The sequence below is a fragment of the Trematomus bernacchii genome, unplaced genomic scaffold (genome assembly GCF_902827165.1).
Source record: "Trematomus bernacchii unplaced genomic scaffold, fTreBer1.1, whole genome shotgun sequence".
NCBI classification, from domain to species: Eukaryota; Metazoa; Chordata; class Actinopteri; order Perciformes; family Nototheniidae; genus Trematomus; species Trematomus bernacchii.
In genome coordinates, this window is record NW_022987635.1 from 1 (window position 1) to 5,694 (window position 5,694).

A 5,694-nucleotide genomic window follows, 5' to 3' on the forward strand; every position below is an offset into this window, starting at 1 on the left:
TCTCTCTCTCTTCTGTCTCTCTATCTCTCTCTCTCTCTCTCTCTCCTCTCTCTCTATCTCTCTCTCTCTCTCTCTCTCTCTCTCTCTCTCTCTCTCTCTCTCTCTCGACAGTTTTGAGATTTCTTCAAATGCCGTTGAATGCACAATGCTCGCCATGAAACGCATCTAAGCGTATTATGGGGTGTCATCAAATGCCGTTGCCATGGCGACAGACCACTCGCCATGAAGCACGATGTAGCTGTCAGTCCAATGGACACGGTCCGATCGTCCCCCAAACTTCGCTTGTATATCACCGGTCCAGCCCTCAACAGCTCTACGTCAATTATGGGGTTTCTTCAAATGCCGTTGCCATGGCAAAACAATGCTCGCCATGAAACACGGTTTTCTCATAACTTCAGTGAAAATGTTCCGAACGGCCCCAAAACTTCACAGGTTTGGTAACGATGTAGCCATCAACGCATCTAAGCGTATTATGGGGTGTCATCAAATGCCGTTGCCATGGCGACAGATCATTCACCATCAAGTTAGTTCAAAAGTTTGCAGTTCAAATATTCTGCTGCTTTTCCAAGCCTTTTTACTTTCTTTTCTTCACTCATCACACATTCAAGCCCCCAGTGTTCATGTATAATTTCAATCTAAATTCTTCACTTTCTTCTTACACATTACATTTCAGCATAGCAGTTTTGCGTCAGCTTTTCAGCATAAATTATTCCCACTAGCAATTTCTTCAGGAATTGCATTCTCTAGTTAGTCTTCTTCTTCTCCATCCAGCTCGGCATGGATCTTTTCAAGTCTCTCCTTGAGGCGTCTGCAGTTTTTGAGATTGTGCAGAAAAGCCTCCAAAGCGCCTTGGATCCTCCATTCAGCCGTGTAAATGTTTTTATCATTAAGACTCTGGTCAATCACAGTAATGAAGTCGGCGAGCCAAAGTCTTTTCATTAACTCGTTGCAATTGTTTCTGAAGAAATATTCTGGCATGTCATACAGACACTCGTGTTGCCTCTGGCCGGGGTGACTGACTCGGCATCCATTGCAGATTTCTTCTCTGTACCGATGCAGCACCCTCTCCAGAATATCAACCAACTCCGATTTCAGTGTGTCCAAAAACAGAGACGTCTTGGCCCAAGGAGTAACATCAGCAGCAGTGGTACTGCAAGATTTGGGTGTCCAAAATGGTGGTGATGATGGTAGTCCAGGAGTTTGTTCCTGGCTGCAACTCGCGGGGGGAGACTTGGTTTTTCTCAGATCCATGGCTAGTTTTCAACGGTCGTCTTAGTGGGGTCCTTCATTTTAGATGATTTGCTGAGTGGGGGTGGACTTATTGCGTTGAGTGGGGGGAGTCATCTGTAGAATTGAGAGTTTTTAGAAAGTTCTTTAAGCTTTGTAGCTTTTTCATCTATCATTTCCAACCAAGCAGCAAGAGGTCAAATAACTATTACTTATTCTAATAAGAATAAGTAATAGTTTGTCACGATTTTACGGAAAAAGTCAAAGTATAGTTTGTCAGAAAAAATATATATGGAAAAGTCGTTGTGTACAATAGTATGTTGAAAAAAAAGAAAGAAAAAAAAAAAACTCAATTCATTACAAATTAATGAATATTTTACCAAGTTATAAAGTTTTGCATCCATTAAAGTGTAACTATAAGTATCTTTGTAGGAGAAAGTTATTTCCAGAAAACTGGATTGTCTTACTAAAATCCCAGAGTGCCTTTAAGAGTCACAGTCTTAAAGAAAATCTGTTCAGAAAAAGTACTTAACTTTCTACCAGTTGTAAAGTTGTCATACATAAAACTGTATCCAAAAAGTAAGTGAAAGACAACGGGAGAAAAAAAGCTAAATCTGCCTAGTGTCAGTAAAAAAAGTGTTAAAATCACCAACTTGCCTTTTAGAGTCACAGTCATTGAGAAAATACATTTGTTACAAAATAATTGACATTCTACCAGTTGTCAAATGTTCCTACATAAAAGTGTATCAAAAAAAAGTATCTTGGTAGCTGAAAATAACTAAAATATCAGAGAAAACCTACATTGTTTAACTGAACAAGTATTTAAAAAAAAAACAGGGTATTAAAGAAACCCCATTCCTTACAAAGTACTTCATATTATACCCTTTTGTTAAGTGTTGCATACATCAAAGTGTATCTAAAAGTATCTTGGTAGCAGAAAATAACTAAAATATGTAAGGTTATCAGAAAAAAAAAAAAGACCTACATTGTTTAACTGGACAAGTGTTTTAAAAAACGGCCATTAAAAGAAACCAAATTCCTTACAAAGTACTTCATATTCTACCAGTTGTTAAGTGTTGCATACATCAAAGTGTATCTAAAAGTATCTTAGTAACACAAGAAAAGAGAAAAAAGCCAAAATCTGCCTAGTGTCAGTAAATAAGTGTTAAAATCACAAACTTGCCTTTTAGAGTCACAGTCTTTACGAAAATAAATGTGTTACAAAGTGATTGACATTCTACCAGTTGTAAAGTTTTCAGACAACAAACTGTATCTAAAAGTATCTTGGTAGCAGAAAAAAAAAGCAAAAATCAGTAAAGTCATCAAAAACGACATTGTTTAACTGGATTGTCTTACTTAAATCAAAAAGCTGCCATTAAGAGTCACATTCTTAAATAACATATATTTAGACAAAGTATTTGATTTTTCTAGTTTTAACTTTTTACATACCTCAAAGTGTATCTAAAAGTATCTTGGCAAGAGAAAAAAGCCTAAATCTGCCTAGTGTCAGTAAAAAAAGTGTTAAAATCACAAAACTTGTCTTTTAGAGTCACAGTCTTTAAGAAAATAAAAAAGTGTTACACAGTGATTGACATTCTACCAGTTGTAAAGTTGTCATGAGTGGCTTTTTATTTAGTTTGCACGGATTTCTTTTTTTACCTAGCTCCACCCCTCACTATCTTCTGGCATCACAGCAAAAGGAAGGGGGGTGACAGGAAGGGGTGAGAGGGGGACGGGGTGCGAGGGGGACGGGGTGCGAGACAGTCTCACACAACTTCAAAGAGACTGCCTTAATTAACACTAGTTACAAACACTGATCAATAGAATAGAATAGAATAGGGAGGGATGAAACCCTCTTTAATGGTCACACATGCAGAGCACACAGCACACACAGTGAAATTTGGCCTCTGCTTTTAACCCAGCCTAGTACAAGGAGTCTAGTACTAGGAGCAGTGGGCAGCTATTGTACAGCGCCCGGGGAGCAATGGGAGTGGGGGGGGAAGGGGGGTGTCCGGTGCCTTGCTCAAGGGCACCACGGCAGGGGAGGAGGTGAACTGGGACCTCTCCAAGTAGAAGTCCACACTCCATATTTAGGTCTGGTCGGGGACTTGAACCAGCGACCCTACGGCTCCCAGTCCAAGCCCCTACTGACTGAGCCACTGCCGGTCAAAGGACAGACATCAAAGGGTAATTAGATTGACATCAAAGGCTTATAACATGCCGGTGTGATATCACACCGGCATGTTATAACACCTCACCTCCCTTAAATCAAATGACAGACATCAAAGGGTAATTAGATTAGACAACAAAGTAGTCTACTACAGGGGGAAATATCACACCTGCACGTGATAACACCTCAACCCTCACATCAAAGGACAGACATCAAAGGGTAATTAGATTAGACAACAAAGGGGAGACATCAAAGGCTAATTAGATTAGACAACAAAGGATCTACTACAGGGGAGAATATCACACCTACACGTGATAACACCTCACCCCTCACATCAAAGGATATCACACCTAACTGTGATATCACACCTACATGCGAGAAGGGGAAAAAACGTCCCGAAGCGCCAAACAGTTGAGCCCCTTCTCCGTTGGCACTCTGTCATTTTTTTGACAATTTTTCACAACTTCATTTTTGATTATTTTAAGATATAATTAACCGTTTTCTTCACTTTCTTTTGCTTTCCACGGGTGGGGGCACATGGCAGGCCGCCTATGAGCACCAACATTTGGCCTGGATCATCCAGGATTTGTGGGCTAAGCTCCATAAACTGACTAAATCACCCAGAGAGGTCACCTTTCTAGCCCAAAAATATATATATATAATATATATAATACCCCGGAGAGCTCCAGGGAGAATTGTGAAATATTGCTACTAATTCATAACTTTTGATAACAAGCTCTGTTCGGTTCAGGCTTTTCTGTACCCCCCATTTCCACGTACCCCGCATCCAACGGTACCATCGCCGAATCTCTAGGACCTCGGGGAGCAGAGTTACGGCAGAGGGTCAGATTCTGAAAATACGATTTGAGAACAGGGCTCTGATCAGGGCTAAAGTCTTGTTAGATATGGCTGAATCTGTTTAAATGCAGGCAGCAGAGTCACTGCTAAAGTCGTGGGAAATGTTTTAATTCATGAGATTTTAAGTGTGGTTTCTCTTGTCTCACACACACCCAGGGGAAAAGATGACACATGTACCCAGGAATAAGTGCTCAAAACATGGCTACATTAGTGTTTAAAGTCGTGGGAAATGTTTTAATTCACGAGGTTTTAAGTGTGGCTTCACTTGTAGCATACACCCAGGGGGAAAAGATAACACTTGTACCCAGGAATAAGTGCTCAAAACATGGCTACAGTAGTGTTTAAAGTCGGGGGAAATGTTTTAATTCAGGAGGTTTTAAGTGTGGCTTCACTTGTAGCACACACCCAGGGGGAAAAGATAACACTTGTACCCAGGAATAAGTGTTTGAACGGCGGGGAAAAGTTGTTTGAAATAGTATAATACCTCCAGGGCGCATAACTGCACTTTACAAGCCAGAAATAATGTTTAAATGGTCGGGGGAAGTATTTTTAAATGTCTGGAAGAGAGTTTTAGCCAGTCATTTTGCACGATATCATTTAACATTGACGCTCTCCTGAAAATGCACAGAATGCGGGGAAAAGTTGTTTAAAATAGTCTGATATCTCCAGGGCGCATCACCAAAAATGTACAAGCCAGGGAAGGTGCCGGATACTTTAGGTCTGTCACTTAGGGTAACCGCACCACTCCGACGCTCCCGAGAGTGGACGTCCATTATTTGTAAGGCACCTAATACGGATAACACCTCGAACAAAGTTCCATTAGCATATCAAAGGGGGTCATTAGCATAATTAGTGGGGGATGTGACCTGTCATTTTTTATGCATACTAATGTGATTGAAACAGGGTATGTATAACTACTGAGACATGTGTGTCTGCTGCCTCAGGAGTCCCCTGGGACAACCAGTCTGAAAGGACTCCTGCTTCAGCTCCACCTCTCTCTGAGCCTCTGGTTTCCAGCAGCAGGTTCTTTGGGTTCCACCATAACAGCACCAAGACCTCCTGGACACAGCTTTGATCAGCTCAGCCGGGGCTCCTCGAGGCGTCCTTCACCCGAGAAGCTCCTTCAGAGCAGAGTCCGTCTCCTTTGGCTTTCATCTTTTAGAATTCATTTTCTAATGGGATTTGAACTCACAAGTTAGTAACATTAGATATTTTAATGAGATATGGACCGCAAAACAAAAAATATCCCTGGTTTTCATTTTAAAAATCAAGTCACTGAATGCAAGTAGTTGCCTTAGCTTATTTTGTTATGAGATGATGATGTGAATTACTGTTCAAATTAGTTAATGTAATAATCGTTTTGGTCTTATTTATTTTTTCGGGGGGGAGGCCCTTTTTCCAGTTTAGAGCAATAGCCCCTCCAAATGTCTGTGCACGTC